This window comes from Arachis ipaensis, chromosome B3 (assembly GCF_059453495.1).
Source record: "Arachis ipaensis isolate K30076 ecotype BB chromosome B3, ASM5945349v1, whole genome shotgun sequence".
Classification (NCBI taxonomy): domain Eukaryota; kingdom Viridiplantae; phylum Streptophyta; class Magnoliopsida; order Fabales; family Fabaceae; genus Arachis; species Arachis ipaensis.
The window spans coordinates 25653428-25671602 of NC_142438.1; the positions used below are offsets into that span (position 1 = coordinate 25653428).

Below are 18175 nucleotides of genomic sequence, written 5' to 3' on the forward strand. Positions count from 1 at the left end.
GATATTTTCTGGCTGAAATTGAGGGACCTAAGCAACAATTTGATTCAGAGGCTGAAAAAGGACTGCAGATGCTGTTGGATTCTGACCTCCCTGCATTCGAAGTGGATTTTCTGGAGCTACAGAAGCCCAATTAGCGCGCTCTCAATTGCGTTGGAAAGTAGACATCCTTGGCTTTTCAGAAATATATAATAATCCATACTTTGCCCAAGATTTGATGGCCCAAATAGGCGTTCCAAGTCAGCTTAAGAATTCTGGCGTTTAACGCCAGAACTGGCACAAAAGCTGGAGTTAAACGCCCAAACTGGCACAAAAGCTGGCATTTAACTCCAAGAAAAGTATCTACACATGGAAGCTACAATGCTCAGCCCAAGCACACACCAAGTGGGCCCGGAAGAAGATTTTTGCATTAATTACCTATTTCTGTAACCCTAGGCTACTAGTTTTCTATAAATAGGACCTTTTGCTATTGTATTTTCATCTTGGTTCTTCTGGTTCCCCCTCTGGGGCCGAAGCCAATGAACACCTTTATTACTTTTTTATTTTCAACGGTGGAGTTTCTACACACCATAGATTAAGGTGTGGAGCTCTGCTGTTCTTCATGAATTAATGCAAAGTACTATTGTTTTTCTATTCAACTCAAGTCTATTTCTTCTCCAAGATATTCATTCGCACCCAAGAACATGATGAATGTGATGATTATGTGACACTCATCACCATTCTCACCTATGAACGCGTGACTGACAACCACTTCCGTTCTACATGCAAACAAGCTTGAATTTGTATCTCTTGGGTTTCTAATCTAAGATTAGAACCTTCGTGGTATAGGCTAGAATTATTGGCGGCCATTCCTGAGATCCGGAACGTCTAAACCTTGTCTGTGGTATTCTGAGTAGGATATGGGAAGGGATGACTGTGACGAGCTTCAAACTCGCGATTTTTGGGCGTGTGATAAACGCAAAAGGATCAATGGATCCTATTCCAACATGATCGAGAACCGACAGATGATTAGCCGTGCGGTGACAGCGTGCGTAGAACATTTTCACTGAGAGGACAGGAAGTAGCCATTGACAACGGTGATACCCAACATAAAGCTTGCCATGGAAGGGAGTATGAATGATTGGAAGAAGGCAATAGGAAAGCAGAGGTTCAAGAGGAACAAAGCATCTTCATACACTTATCTGAAATTCCTACCAATGAATTACATAAGTATCTCTATCTTTATCTTATTTTATGTTTTATTCATCTTTTAATTATCAATCCTCCATAACCATTTGAATCCACCTGACTGATATTTACAAGATGACCATAGCTTGCTTCAAGCCGACAATCTCCGTGGGATTGACCCTTACTCACGTAAGGTATTATTTGGACGACCCAGTGCACTTGCTTGTTAGTTGTGCGGAATTGTGACAAAGTGTGATTTACGTTTGAGAGCTCCAAGTCTTTGGCGTCATTGTTGATGATCACAGTTTCGTGCACCAAGTTTTTGGCGCCATTGTCGGGGACTGTTCGAGTTTGGACAACTGACGGTTCATCTTGTTGCTTAGATTAGGTACTTTTCTTTTTATTTTTCAGAATTTTTAAGAATGAATTCTAGAGTTTCAAGGTGATGTTCTTATCACCACAGAAGCTGATTGATTCTCATCAATTTAGCTGCTGAATGTAATGTCTTGCTGAAACTTGGCTAGCCATGTCTAATCTTTTTAGACTGAAGCTTTAGACTAACATTGCATGATTCCTGGAATTCTTATTAAAAGTTTTGAATCTCTTTATTCTCTTTTCAATATAATTTTCAAAAAATCACAAAAAAAAATTTATAAAATCATAAAATCGAAAATATTTTTATGTCTCTTGTTTGAGTCTAGTGTCTAATTTTTAAGTTTGGTGTCTTGCATGCATTGTTTATTTGATCTTAGTTGCATTTTTATTGTTTCTCATCATTTAAAATTCAAAAATATTTTCAAAATTGTGTCTTTTCAAGTCAATAATATAGAGAATTGAAGATTCAGAACATTCAGCAGAGGAATTAAATAGAAAAAGCTGGGCGTTCAAAACGCCGAGTGAAGAAGGAAAACTGGCGTTTAAACGCCAGCCAGGGTACCTGGCTGGGCGTTTAACGCCCAAAAAGGTAGCATTTTGGGCGTTAAACGCCAGAATGGATGTCATTCTGGGCGTTTAACGCCAGGATGACACTAGAGGGAAGATTTTGTTTTTAATCCAAAATTTTTTTCAAATCTTCATAATTTTTCAAAATCAAATCTTTTTCAAATCATATCTTTTCAATCATATCTTTTCAAAATCAATTTCTTTTCAATTTTTTTATTTATTACTATTTTCGAAAATCATTGCTACAATTAATAATTTAATTCAAGATTTTCTAGTTGTTACTTGCCTATTAAGAAAGAATCAAAAGTTTTAATTCTAGAATCATATCTTCTAATTTCTTGTTAGTCAAGTAATCAACTTTAATTTTAAAACTTTCTCTTTTTAATTTGATTTTCAATCATATCTTCTCAATCATATCTTTTCAATCACATCTTTTTCAAAATTAAGTTTCAATCATATCTTTTTTATTTCTAATTTCAAAATCTTTTTCAAAAATCACTTAATTTCTTTCCCAATCTTAATTTTCGAAAAACCTTTACCAAATTTTAAAAATTTCTTTTAATTATTTCAAAATCTTTTACTTTAATTTCGAAAATTCTTCCCCTCTTCTCACATCCTTCTATTTAAGGACTAACACTCCTCCACTATCAACAATTCAAACTCTATCCCTCTTGATAAGTTCTAATTCTTCTCTTTCTACCTTCTCCTTCTATTCTTCTTTTCCTCTAACACCTCAAGGAATCTCTATACTGTAACATAGAGGATTCCATACTTTCTTGTTCTCTTCTCTTTCATATGAGCAAGAGGAAAGACAAAGGCATCCTTGTTAAAGCTGATCCTGAACCTGAAAGGACCTTGAAGAGAAAGCTAAGAGAAGCTAAAGCACAACTCTCTCTAGAGGGCCTAACAGAGCTCTTCAAGGAGGAAAAAGCCATGGCAGCCGAAAACAACAATGCCAACTAAGATCCTCATCAATCCCTGCCATTGGAGCAAATAACTTTGAGCTTAAGCCTCAATTAGTTTCTCTAATGCAACAGAATTGCAAGTTTCATAGACTTCCATTGGAAGATCCTGAGGCCTACAAATCTATGACACTGTCAAGACCAATGAGGTTGATCCTGAGGCCTACAAACTTATGCTCTTCCCTTTTGCTGTAAGAGACAGAGCTAGGACATGGTTGGACTCACAACCTAAAGAAAGCCTGAACTCTTGGGAAAAGCTAGTTAATGCCTTCTTGGCAAAGTTATTTCCACCTCAAAAATTGAGTAAGCTTAGAGTGAAAGTCCAAACCTTCAGGCAGAAGGAAGGTGAATCCCTCTATGAAGCTTGAGAAAGATACAAGCAATTGATCAGAAGGTTTCCTTCTGACATGCTTTCAGAATGGAGCATCATAGGTATATTCTATGATGGTCTGTCTGAACTGTCCAAGATGTCATTGGACAGCTCTGCTGGAGGATCTCTTCATCTGAAGAAGACGCCTGCAGAAGCTCAGGAACTCATTGAGATGGTTGCAAACAACCAATTCATGTACACTTTTGAAAAGAATCCTGTGAATAATGGGACAAATCAGAAGAAAGGAGTTCTTAAAATTGATACTCTGAATGTCATACTAGCTCAGAACAAAATATTGACTCAACAAGTCAATATGATTTCTCAGAGTCTGTCTGGAATACAAGTAGCAACAGGTAGTACTAAAGAAGCTTCCTCTGAAGAAGAAGCTTATGACCCTGAGAACTCTGTAATGGAAGAGGTGAATTACATGGGAGAATCCTATGGAAACACCTATAATCCTTCATGGAGAAATCATCCAAATCTCTCATGGAAGGATCGACAGAGACCTCAACAAGGTTTCAACAACAATGATAGTGGAAGAAACAGGTTTAGCAATAGCAAGCCTTTTCCATCATCTTCTCAGCAACAGGCAGAGGATTCTAAGCAGAGCTACTCTGACTTAGCAACTATAGTCTCTGATCTAATTAAAACCACTCAAAGTTTCATGACTAAAACAAGGTCCTCCATTAGAACTTTAGAGGCACAAGTGGGTCAGCTGAGTAAGAAAATTACTGAACTCCCTCCTAGTACTCTTCCAAGTAATACAGAAGAGAATCCAAAAGGAGAGTGCAAGGCCATCACCATAGCCCACACGGCCGAACCTGGAGAGGAGGAAGAGGCCGTGATCGCCACTGAGGAAGACCTCAATGGACGTCCACTGGCCTCTATGGAGTTCCCTAATGAGGAACCATGGGAATCTAAGGCTCACACTGAGACCATAGAGATTCCATTGAATTTACTCCTGCCATTCATGAGCTCTGATGAGTATTCTTCCTCTGAAGAGGATGAAGATGTTACTAAAGAGCAAGTTGCTAAGTATCTTGGAGCAATCATGAAGCTAAATGCCAAGTTATTTGGTAATGAGACTTGGGAGGATGAATCCCCCTTGCTCATCAAAGAACTGGATGACTTGACTAGGCAGAGATTACCTCTGAAGAGACAAGATCCTGGAAAGTTCTCAATACCTTGTGCCATAGGCACCATGACCTTTGAGAAGGCTCTGTGTGACCTAGGATCAAGCATAAACCTCATGCCTCTCTCTGTAATGGAGAAGCTAGGGATCATTGAGGTACAAGCTGCAAGAATCTCACTGGAGATGGTAGACAATTCAAAGAAATAGGCTTATGGACTTGTAGAGGATGTCTTGGTAAAGGTTGAAGGCTACTACATCCCTGCGGATTTCATAATCCTAGAGATTGGGAAGTGTATGAATGAATTCATCATCCTTGGCAGACCCTTCCTAGCCACAGCAAAAGCTGTGATTGATGTTGACAGAGGAGAATTGATCATTCAAGTGAATGAAGACTCCCTTGTGTTTAAAGCTCAAGGATATCCCTCTGTAACCATGGAGAGGAAGCATGAAGAGCTTCTCTCAATACAGAGTCAAACAGATCCCCCACAGTCAAACTCTAAGTTTGGTGTTGGGAGGCCACAACCAAACCTTAAGTTTGGTGTTGAACCCCCACATTCAAACTCTAAGTTTGATGTTGGGAGGTTCCAACATTGCTCTGAACATCTGTGAGGCTCCATGAGAGCCCATGGTGCGCAGAAATCGTGACAGTTCCATTCCTTGGTAACGGCGCTGAAAACTTTATACGCACGTTCATAATCTTAATTCTTTGTCACAACTTTGCACAACTGACCAGCAAGTGTACTGGGTCGTCCAAGTAATAAACCTTACATGAGTAAGGGTCGATCCCACGAAGATTGTCGGCTTGAAGCAAGCTATGGTCACCTTGTAAATCTCAGTCAGGCGGATTCAAATGGATATAGAATTTTAATAATTAAAAGATAAATAAAACATAAACTAGGATAGAGATACTTATGTAATTCATTAGTGAGAATTTTAGATAAGCGTATAGAGATGCTTTCGTTCCTCTGAACCTCTGCTTTCCTGCTGTCTTTATCCAACCATTCCTACTCCTTTCCATGGCTAGCTTTATGTAGGGCATCACCGTTGTCAATGGCTACATCCCATCCTCTCTGTGAAAATGGTCCAATGCGCTATCACTGCATGGCTAATCATCTGTCGGTTCTCGACCATACTGGAATAGGATTTATTATCCTTTTGCGTCTGTCACTACGCCCAGCACTCGCGAGTTTGAAGCTCGTCACAGCCATCCGTTCCCAGATCCTACTCGGAATACCATAGACAAGGTTTAGACTTTCCGGATCTCAAGAATGGCCATCCATGGGTTCTAACTTATACCACGAAGATTCTAATATCTCAGACTCGGTCCCCTGTATTAGATATCTAAGAGATATTCATTCTAGCTTGTTTGCATGTAGAACGGAAGTGTTTGTCAGGCACGCGTTCATAAGTGAAAATGATGATGAGCGTCACATAATCATCACATTCATCATGTTCTTGGGTGCAAATGGATATCTTAGAATAGGAATAAGCTTGAATTGAATAGAAAAACAGTAGTACTTTGTATTAATTCATGAGGAACAGCAGAGCTCCATACCTTAATCTATGGTGTGTAGAAACTCTACCGTTGAAAATACATAAGTGATGAAGATTCAGGCATGGCCGAATGGCCAGCCCCCAAACGTGATCTAAAGATGAAACTAAAGATAATCCAAAGATATCCAAAGATGTAAATACAATAGTAAAAAGTCCTATTTATACTAAACTAGTTACTAGGGTTTACAGAAATGAGTAAATGATGCAGAAATCCACTTCTGGAGCCCACTTGGTATGTGCTTGGGCTGAGCATTGAGCTTTACACGTGTAGAGGCTTCTCTTGGAGTTGAACGCCAGTTTGTAACCTGTTTCTGGTGTTTAACTCCACTTTGCAACCAGTTTCTGGCATTTAACTCCAGAATGCATCATGGAACTGATGTTGAACGCCAGTTTGCGTCATCTAAACTCGGGCAAAGTATGAACTATTATATATTGCTGGAAAGCCCTGGATGTCTACTTTCCAACGCAATTGAGAGCGCGCCATTTGGAGTTCTGTAGCTCCAGAAAATCTACTTTGAGTGCAGGGAGGTCAGAATCCAACAACATCTACAGTCCTTCAACCTCTGAATCTGATTTTTGCTCAAGTCCCTCAATTTCAGCCAGAAAATACCTGAAATCACAGAAAAACACACAAACTCATAGTAAAGTCCAGAAATTTGAATTTTAATTAAAAACTAATAAAAATATACTAAAAACTAACTAAATCATACTAAAAACTATGTAAAAACAATGCCAAAAAGCGTATAAATTATCCGCTCATCACAACACCAAACTTAAATTGTTGCTTGTCCCCAAGCAACTAAAAATCAAATAGGATAAAAATAAGAGAATATACTATAAATTCCAAAATATCAATGAAACTTAGCTCCAATCAGATGAGCGGGACTTGTAGCTTTTTGCCTCTTGAATAGTTTTGGCATCTCACTTTATCCATTGAGGTTCAGAATGATTGGCATCTATAGGAACTTAGAATTCAGATAGTGTTATTAATTCTCCTAATTCAGTATGTTGATTCTTGAACACAGCTACTTTATGAGTCTTGGCCATGGCCCTAAGCACTTTGTTTTCCAGTATTACCACTGGATATATAAATGCCATAGACACATAACTGGGTGAACCTTTTCAGATTGTGACTCAGCTTTGCTAAAGTCCCCAATTAGAGGTGTCCAGGGTTCTTAAGCACACTCTGTTTTTGCTTTGGACCATGACTTTAACCGCTCAGTCTCAAGTTTCCACTTGACACCTTCACGCCACAAGCACATGGTTAGGGACAGCTTGGTTTACCCGCTTAGGCCAGGATTTTATTCCTTTAGATCCTCCTATCCACTGATGCTCAAAGCCTTGGATCCTTTTTATTACCCTTGCCTTTTGGTTTTAAGGGCTATTGGCTTTTTGCTCTTGCCTTTTGGTTTAAAGAGCTTTTGGCTTTTTCTGCTTGCTTTTTCTTTTTCTATTTTTTTTCGCCTTTATTTTCTTTTTTTTTTCTGCAAGCTTTTGTATTCACTACTTTTTCTTGCTTCAAGAATCATTTTTATGATTTTTCAGATTATCAAATAACATTTCTCCTTTTTCCTTATTCTTCAAGAGCCAATATATTTAACATTCATGAACAACAACTTCAAAAGACATATGCACTGTTCAAGCATTCATTCAGAAAACAAAAAGTATTGCCACCACACAAAATAATTAAACTAGTTTCAAGGATGAATTCGAAACCATGTACTTCTTGTTCTTTTATTTTTAGAACATTTTTCATTTAAGAGAGGTGATGGATTCATATTCATAACTTTAAGGCATAGACACTTAGACACTAATGATCATGTAATAAGACACAAATATAAATAAACATAAAGCTCAAAAATCGAAAAACAGGAAAATAAATAAACAAGGAGATTAAGAAATGAGTCCACCTTAGTGAGGGTGGCATCTTCCTCTTCTTGAAGAACCAATGGTGCTCTTGAGCTCCTCTATGTCTCTTCCTTGTCTTTCTTGCTCCTCCCTCATAGCTCTTTGATCTTCTCTAATTTCATGGAGGATGATGGAGTGCTTTTGATGCTCCACCCTTAGTTGTCCCATGTTGGAGCTTAATTCTCCTAGGGCAGTGTTGATTTGTTCCCAATAGTTTTGTGGAGGGAAGTGCATCCCTTGAGGCATCTCAAGGATTTCATGGTGAGGAATCTCCTCATTATCATGTTGAGGTCCATGATCTCTTGTTTGCTCCATCCTTTTCTTAGTGATGGGCCTGTCCTCTTCAATGAGGATATCTCCCTCTATGTCAATTCCAGCTGAATTGCAGAGGTGGCATATGAGGTGAGGAAAGGCTAACCTTGCCCAAGTGAAGGACTTGTCAGCCACCTTGTAAAGTTCTTAAGGTATAATCTCATGAACTTCCACCTCCTCTCCAATCATGATACTATGGATCATGATGGCCCGGTCTATAGTAACTTCAGACCGGTTACTAGTAGGAATGATTGAGCATTGAATGAACTCTAGCCATCCCCTAGCCATTGGTTTGAGGTCGTGCCTTCTTAATTGAACCGGCTTGCCTCTTGAGTCAATTTTCCATTGAGCTCCTTCCTCACATATGTCTATGAGGACTTGGTCCAACCTTTGATCAAAGTTGACCCTTCTTGTGTAGGGGTGTGCGTTCTCTTCTGTCATTGGCAAGTTGAACGCCAGCCTTACATTTTCCGGACTGAAATCTAAATATTTCCCCCAAACCATGGTAAGCCAATGCTTTGGATTCGGGTTCACATTTTGATCATGGTTCCTTGTGATCCATGCGTTTGCATAGAACTCTTGAACCATTAGGATCCCGACTTGTTGAATGGGGTTGGTGAGAACTTCCCAACCTCTTCTTTGAATCTCAAGTCGGATCTCCGGATACTCATTCCTTTTGAGCTTGAAAAGAACCTCAGGGATCACTTTCTTCTTGGCCACAACTTCATAGAAGTGGTCTTGATGGACTATTGAGATGAATCTCTCCATCTCCCATGACTCAGAGGTGGAAGCAATTGCCTTCCCTTTCCTCTTTCTAGAGGTTTCTCTGGCCTTAGATGCCATTAATGGTTATGGAAAAATAAAAAGCTATACTTTTACCACACCAAACTTAAAATGTTTGCTCGTCCCCGAGCAAAAGAAGAAAGAAGTGAGTAGAAGAAGAAGAAAATGGAGGAGATGGAGGGAGATATGTGAATTCGGCCAAGGGGGTGTGATGTGTGAGAAGGAAGGAGTGATGTTTAGAATATGAGTGGGTGGGTGTAGATGGGTTGTATGATGGTTTTGGAAGAGGTATGGAGGTGATTGGTGAAGGGTATTTGGGGAAGAGGATTATGAAAAGGTGTGAAGAAGAGAGAAGAATATGTGGGGATCCTGTGGGGTCTACAGATCCTGAGTGGATCCTGTGGGGTCCACAAATCAAGTGGGGTCAAGGACTTAACATCTCTGCTCCAATTAGGCGTGTAAAACGCCCTTGCTGTGCAATCCTGGCGTTTAACACCAGACTGCTGCCTGTTTCTGGCGTTAAACGCCCAAATATAGCTTGTTTCTGCCGTTTAACGCCAGGTAGATGCTTGTTTCTGGCGTTAAACACCAGCTTGGTGCCTGTTTCTGGCGTTAAATGCCAGACTGCTCTCCTCCAGGTTGTGCTATTCTTAATGCTGTTTTTCATTTTGTTTTTTATTTTTCAGTAGTTTTTGTGACTCCACATGATCATCAACCTAAAGAAAACATAAAATAACAATAGAAAATAAATAAATATAATTTAGATAACATTGGGTTGCCTCCCAACAAGCGCTTCTTTAATGTCAATAGCTTGACAGTGAGCTCTCATGGAGCCTCACAGATAATCAGAGCAAGGTTGGAACCTCCCAACACCAAACTTAGAGTTTGAATGTGGGGGTTCAACACCAAACTTAGAGTTTGACTGTGGGGGCTTTGGTTGACTCTGCAGTGAGAGAAGCTTTTCATGCTTCCTCTCCACGGTTACAGAAGGAGATCCTTGAGTTTTAAACACAAGGTTGTCCTCATTCAGCTGAAGGATCAATTCTTCTCTGTCCACATCAATCACAGCTCTTGCGTGGCTAGGAAGGGTCTTCCAAGGATGATGGATTCATCTTTATCCTTCCCAGTGTCCAGGATTATGAAATCAGCAGGGATGTAAAGACCTTCAACCTTTACTAGCACATCCTCTACTTGTCCATAAGCCTGTTTTTTGGAGTTGTCTGCCATCTCTAATGAGATTCTGGCAGCTTGCACCTCAAAGATTCCCAATTTCTCCATTACAGAGAGTGGCATGAGGTTTATCCCTGATCTGAGGTTACATAGAGCCTTCTCAAAGGTCATGGTGCCTATGGTACAAGGTATTAAGAACTTTCCAGGATCCTGTTTCTTCTGAGGCAATTTCAGTTGATCTAGATCACTCAGTTCATTGGTGAGCAAGGGGGGTTCATCTTCCCAAGTCTCATTACCAAATAATTTGGCATTCAGCTTTATGATTGCACCAAGGTACTTGGCAACTTGCTCTTCAGTAACATCTTCATTCTCTTCAGAAGAAGAATACTCATCAGAGCTCATGAATGGCATAAGGAGGTTCAATGGAATCTCTATGGTCTCTAGATGAGTCTCAGATTCCTTTGGTTCCTCAGAGGGAAACTCCTTATTGATCACTGGACGTCCCAGGAGGTCTTCCTCACTGGGATTCACGTCCTCTCCCTCCCTTGTAAGTTCGGCCATGTTGGTTAAATCAATGGCCTTGCACTCTCTTTTTGGATTCTCTTCTATATTGCTTGGGAGAGTACTAGGAGGGGTTTCAGTGACCCTTTTACTCAGCTGGCCTACTTGTGCCTCTAAATTTTTAATGAAGGACCTTGTTTCATTCATGAAACTTAAAGTGGCCTGAGATAGATCAGAGACTATATTTACTAAGCTAGATGGATTCTGCTCAGAATTCTCTGTCTGTTGCTGAGTGGAAGATGGAAAAGGCTTGCTATTGCTAAACCTGTTTCTTCCACCATTATTAAAGCCTTGTTGAGGCTTTTGTTGATCCTTCCATGAGAAATTTAGATGATTCCTCCATGAGGGATTATAGGTGTTTCCATAGGGTTCACCCATGTAATTCACCTCTGCTATTGCAGGGTTCTCAGGATCATAAGCTTCTTCTTCAGAAGATGCCTCTTTAGTACTGTTGGATGATTCCTTCAATCCATTCAGACTCTGAGAGATCATATTGACTTGCTGAGTCAATAGTTTATTCTGAGCCAATATGGCATTCAGAGTATCAATTTCAAGAACTCTCTTCCTCATAGGCGTCCCATTACTCACAGGATTCCTTTCAGAAGTGTACATAAATTAGTTATTTGCAACCATGTCTATGAGTTCTTGAGCTTCTGCAGGCGTTTTCTTTAGGTGGATGGATCCACCTGTAGAATGGTCCAATGACATTTTAGATAATTCAGAAAGACCATCATAGAATATATCCAGGATGGTCCATTCTAAAAGCATGTCAGAAGGACACTTTTTGGTCAGTTCCTTGTATCTCTCCCAAGCTTCATAGAGGGATTCACCTTCCTTCTGTTTGAAGGTCTGAACATCCACTCTAAGCTTACTAAGCTTTTGAGAAGGAAAGAACTTGGCTAAGAAAGCCGTGACTAGCTTATCCCAAGAGTTCAGGCTATCTTTAGGTTGAGAGTCCAACCATACTCTAGCTCTGTCTCTTACAGCAAACGGGAAAAGCATAAGCCTGTAGACCTCGGGATCAACCCCATTGGTCTTAACAGTATTACAGATCTGCAAGAATTCAGTTAAGAACTGAAAAGGATCTTCAGATGGAAGTCCATGAAACTTGCAGTTCTGTTGCATCAGAGAAACTAATTGAGGTTTAAGCTCAAAGTTGTTTGCCCCAATGGCAGGAATTGAGATGCTTCTTCCATGTAAATTGGAATTTGGTGCAGTAAAGTCACCAAGCATCTTCCTTGCATTGTTATTATTTTCGGCCATGCTTCCTTCTTTTTCGAAATTTTCAGTCAGATTTTCTCCAGAGAGTTGTGCTTTAGCTTCCCTTAGCTTCCTCTTTAGAGTCCTTTCAGGTTCAGGATCAGCCTCAACAAGAATGTTCTTATCCTTGTTCCTGCTCATATGAAAAAGAAGAAAACAGAAAAGAAAATATGGAATCCTCTATGTCACAGTATAGAGATTTCTTTATGTGAGTAGAATAAGATAAGAATAAAAGAAGAGAAATTCGAACACCAAGAGGAAGAGAGGGTTTGAATTTTGAGATGAAGAGAAGTGTTAGTAAATAAATAAATAAATAAATAATTAGAAGGAGATGAGAGAGAGGGAATTTCGAAAATTAATTAAATCAAAATTAAAATTTAAAGTTAAATTTTGAAAATTAAAATTGAAATCAAATTAAATTAAATTTTTAAAATAATTAATTAATTAAAAAGGAATTTTTTTTTTTGAAAAAGAGGGAAGGGATTTTCGAAAATTAGAGAGAGAATTAGTTAGGTAGTTTTGAAAAAGATATGATTGAAACAAAAAGGTAAGATTGATTGAAAAAAAGATTTGAAAATCAATTTAAAAAAGATAAGAGATTAGAAAAGAAGTTAGAAAAGATTTTGAAATTGATTTTGAAAAATGTGTGATTGAAATTTATTTTGAGAAAGATTTGAAAAAGAAATTTAAAAAGATTTGATTTTGAAATCAAAGTTGATTACTTGACTAACAAGAAACTAAAAAGATATGGTTCTAGAGTTTAAAGGTTGAACCTTTCTTACTAGGCAAGTAACAAACTTAAAATTTTTGAATCAATCACATTAATTGTTAGCATTAATTTTGAAAATTTGAAATAGAAATAAGAAAAAGATTTTGAAAATTAATTTTGGAATTTTCGAAAATTATGAAAGGAAAAATGAGAAAGATTTGATTTTTAAAAAAGATTTGAAAAAGATAGAGTTTTTAAAATGAAAATTTGATTTGACTCATAAGAAACAACTAATTTTGAAAAATTTTTGAAAAAGTCAACCCAAATTTTCGAAATTTTATGATAGAATAAGGGAAAGATATTTTTTTAATTTTTTGAATTTTTAATGATGAAAGAGAAAAACATCAAAAAGACTCAATGCATGAAAATTTTGGATCAAAACATGTGATGCATGCAAGAACACTATGAATGCAAAGATGAACACCAAGAACACTTTGAAGATCAAGATGAACATCAAGACTTATTTTTGATAATTTTTCAAGAAAAAAAAATACAAGACACCAAACTTAGAAATTATCAAACTTTAGACACTAACAAATTGAAAATGCATGTGAAAAACAAGAAAAGACACAAAACAAGAAAATATGAAGATCAAACAAGAAGACTGACCAAGAACAACTTGAAGATCATGAAGAATGCAATGCATGAAATTTTTGAAAATAATTTTTAGAAAATTAAAAAGATGCAATGGACACCAAACTTAAAACTTGACTCTAGACTCAAACAAGAAACACAAAATATTTTTGGTTTTATTATTTTATTAAACTTTTTTTTCGAAAATTAATTGGGAAAAACGAAAAAGAGGAAAATATTTTTTTTGTATTTTTCAAAAATAAGAAATAAAAAGCTTAAAATTAAAATAAAATTACCTAATCTGAGCAACAACATGAACCGTCAGTTGTCCAAACTCGAACAATCCCGGCAACGGCGCCAAAAACTTGGTGCGCAGAAATCGTGACGGTTCCATTCCTTGGTAACGGCGCTGAAAACTTTATACGCACGTTCATAATCTTAATTCTTTGTCACAACTTCGCACAACTGACCAGCAAGTGCACTGGGTCGTCCAAGTAATAAACCTTACGTGAGTAAGGGTTGATCCCACGGAGATTATCGGCTTGAAGCAAGTTATGGTCACCTTGTAAATCTCAGTCAGGCGGATTCAAATGGATATAGAGTTTTAATAATTAAAAGATAAATAAAACATAAACTAGGATAGAGATACTTATGTAATTCATTAGTGAGAATTTCAGATAAGCGTATAGCGATGCTTTCGTTCCTCTGAACCTCTGCTTTCCTGCTGTCTTCATCCAACCATTCCTACTCCTTTCCATGGCTAGCTTTATGTAGGGCATCACCGTTGTCAATGGCTACATCCCATCCTCTCTGTGAAAATGGTCCAATGTGCTGTCACTGCATGGCTAATCATCTGTCGATTCTTGATCATACTGGAATAGGATTTATTATCCTTTTGCGTCTGTCACTACGCCCAGCACTCGCGAGTTTGAAGCTCGTCACAGCCATCCCTTCCCAGATCCTACTCAGAATACCACAGACAAGGTTTAGACTTTTCAGATCTCAAGAATGGCCATCCATGGGTTCTAACTTATACCACGAAGATTCTAATATCTCGGACTCGGTCCCCTGTATTAGATATCTAAGAGATATTCATTCTAGCTTGTTTGCATGTAGAACGGAAGTGTTTGTCAGGCACACGTTCATAAGTGAGAATGATGATGAGCATCACATAATCATCACATTCATCATGTTCTTGGGTGCGAATGGATATCTTAGAATAGGAATAAGCTTGAATTTAATAGAAAAACAGTAGTACTTTGTATTAATTCATAAGAAACAGCAGAGCTCCACACCTTAATCTATGGTGTGTAAAAACTCTACCGTTGAAAATACATAAGTGATGAAGGTTCAGGCATGGCCGAATGACCAGCCCCCAAACGTGATCTAAAGATGAAACTAAAGATAATCCAAAGATATCCAAAGATGTAAATACAATAGTAAAAAGTCCTATTTATACTAAACTAGTTACTAGGGTTTACAGAAATGAGTAAATGATGCAGAAATGGGCAAGAAGCTGGTGTTAAACGCCAGAAATGGGCAGCAGCCTGGCGTTTAACGCCAGGATTGGCAGAAAGGGGCATTTTTGCACGCCACTTGGTGCAGGGATGAGAAATCATTGACACCTCAGGGTCTGTGGACCCACAGGATCCCCACCTACCCCACCTCTCTCTCTCTTCACCACTCACATCCATCCTTCATAAAACACCACCTACCTCACCATTCAAATTCAAACCACTTTCCCTCCCAAACCCACCCATAATGGCCGAACCATACCCCCCCCTCTCCACTCCTATATAAGCCCATCTTCACTCCTTCATTTTCACACAACATACACACTACTTCTCCCCCTTTGGCCGAAACACTAAGCCCCCTTCATCTCCTTTATTTCTTCTTCTTCTACTCTCTTCTTTCTTCTTTTGCTCGAGGACGAGCAAACTTTCTAAGTTTGGTGTGGTAAAAGCATTTCTTTTTGTTTTTCCATAACCATTAATGGCACCAAAGGCCGGAGAAACCTCTAGAAAGAGGAAAGGGAAGGCAAAAGCTTCCACATCCGAGTCATGGGAGATGGAGAGATTCCTCTCAAGGGTGTATCAAGACCACTTCTATGAAGTCGTGGCCAAGAAGAAGGTGATCCCCAAGGTCCCTTTCAAACTCAAAAAGGGTGAATATCCGGAGATCCGACATGAGATTCAAAGAAGAGGTTGGGAAGTTCTCATCAACCCCATTCAACAAGTCGGAATCTTAATGGTTCAAGAGTTCTATGCCAATGCATGGATCACTAAGAACCATGATCAAAGTGTGAACCCGGACCCAAAGAATTGGCTTACAATGGTTCGAGGGAAATGCTTAGATTTTAGTCCGGAGAATATAAGGTTGGCATTCAACTTGCCCATGATGCAAGGAGATGCACACCCATACACTAGAAGAGTCAACTTTGATCAAAGGTTAGACCAAGTCCTCATGGACATCTGTGAAGAGGGCGCCCAATGGAAGAGAGATGCAAGAGGGAAGCCAGTTCAACTAAGAAGGCATGACCTCAAGCCCGTGGCTAGGGGATGGTTGGAGTTCATCCAACGCTCAATCATTCCCACTAGCAACCGGTCTGAAGTTACTATAGACCGAGCCATCATGATCCATAGCATCATGATTGGAGAGGAAGTAGAAGTTCATGAGGTTATATCCCAAGAACTCTACAAGGTGGTGGATAAGTCTTCTACTTTGGCAAGGTTAGCCTTCCCTCACCTCATTTGTCACCTCTGCAATTCAGTTGGAATTGACATAGAGGGAGACATTCTCATTAATGAGGATAAGCCCATCACTAAAAAAAGGATGGAGCAAATAAGAGATTCCACTCATGGACAAGAGCATGAGGAAACTCCTCATCATGAAATTCCTGAGATGCCTCAAGGGGTGCATTTTCCTCCATAAAACTATTGGGAGCAAATCAACACCTCCCTAAGAGAATTAAGTTCCAATATGGGACAACTAAGGGTGGAGCACCAAGAGCATTCTATCCTCCTCCATGAAATTAGAGAAGACCAAAGAGTTATGAGAGAGGAGCAACAAAGGCAAGGAAGAGACATTGAGGAGCTCAAGCACTCCATAAGATCTTCAAGAGGAAGAACAAGCCGCCATCACTAAGGTGGACCCGTTCTTTTATTTCCTTGTTCTTTATTTTTCTGTTTTTTTTTTTCGAAAATTATGCCTTATGTCTATTTATGTTTGTGTCTTTATTACATGATCACTAGTGTCTAAGTGTCTATGCCTTAAAGCAATGAAAATGAATCCATCACCTTTCTTAAAATGAAAAATGTTTTAATTGAAAAAGAATAATAAGTGCATGAATTTTGAATTTTATAACAGATTAATTATTTTGATGTGGTGGCAATACTTTTGTCTTTTTGAATGAATGCTTGAACAGTGCATGTTTTTTGAATTTGTTGATTCATGAATGTTAAAATTGTTGGCTCTTGAAAGAATGATGAAAAAGGAAAAATGTTATTTGATAATCTGAAAAATCATAAAATTGATTCTTGAAGCAAGAAAAAGCAGTGAAAAGCTTGCAGAAAAAAATATATATATGCAAAAAAAATGCGAAAAAAGAAAAAAAAAAAGAGAAAAAGAAAGAAAAGCAAGTAGAAAAAGCCAGTAACCCTTAAAACCAAAAGGCAAGGATAAAATAAAAAGGATCCAAGGCTTTGAGTATCAGTGGATAGGAGGGCCCACAGGAATAAAATCCTGGCCTAAGCGGCTAAACCAAGCTGTCCCTAACCATGTGCTTGTGGCGTGAAGGTGTCAAGTGAAGAGCTTGAGACTGAGCGGTTAAAGTCGTGGTCCAAAACAAAAAGAGTCTGCTTAAGAGCTCTGGACACCTCTAATTGGGGACTCTAGCAAAGCTGAGTCACAATCTGAAGAGGTTCACCCAGTTATGTGTCTGTGGCATTTATGTATCCGGTGGTAATACTGGAAAACAAAATGCTTTGGGTCACGGCCAAGACTCATAAAGTAGCTGTGTTCAAGAATCAACATACTTAACTAGGAGAATCAATAACACTATCTGGATTCTGAGTTCTTATAGAAGTCAATCATTCTGAACTTCAAAGGATAAAGTGAGATGCCAAAACTGTTCAGAAGCAAAAAGCTAAAAGCCCCGCTCATCTAATTAATACTGATCTTCATAGATATTTTTGGAATTCATTGTATATTCTCTTCTTTTTATCCTATTTGATTTTCAGTTGCTTGGGGACAAGCAACAATTTAAGTTTGGTGTTGTGATGAGCGGATAATTTATACGCTTTTTGGCATTGTTTTTAGTATGTTTTTAGTATATTTTAGTTAGTTTTTATTATGTTTTTATTAGTTTTTATATAAAAATCACTTTTCTGGACTTTACTATTAGTTTGTGTGTTTTTCTGTGATTTCAGGTATTTTCTGGCTGAAATTGAAGGACCTGAGCAACAATCTGATTCAGAGGCTAAAAAAGGACTGCAGATGCTGTTGGATTCTGACCTCCCTGCACTCAAAGTGGATTTTCTAGAGCTACAGAAGCCCAATTGGTGCGCTCTTAATTGCGTTGGAAAGTATACATCCTGGGCTTTCCAGAAATATATAATAGTCCATACTTTTCCCAAGATTTGATGGCCCAAACAGGCGTTCTAAATCATCTCAAGAATTATGGCGTTTAACGCCAGAACTGGCACAAAAGCTGGAGT

At 38.5% G+C, this 18175-nt stretch overlaps 1 non-coding gene across 1 annotated transcript; it reads left to right on the forward strand.

The window, feature by feature from the left end:
* Nucleotides 1–11620: 11620 nt before the first annotated feature.
* LOC148570104 (small nucleolar RNA R71) lies at nt 11621–11728 on the forward strand. Its single transcript, XR_015908983.1, has one exon. It is a non-coding gene; the product is annotated as a small nucleolar RNA R71 (small nucleolar RNA).
* The last annotated feature ends 6447 nt before the right edge of the window (nt 11729–18175 follow it).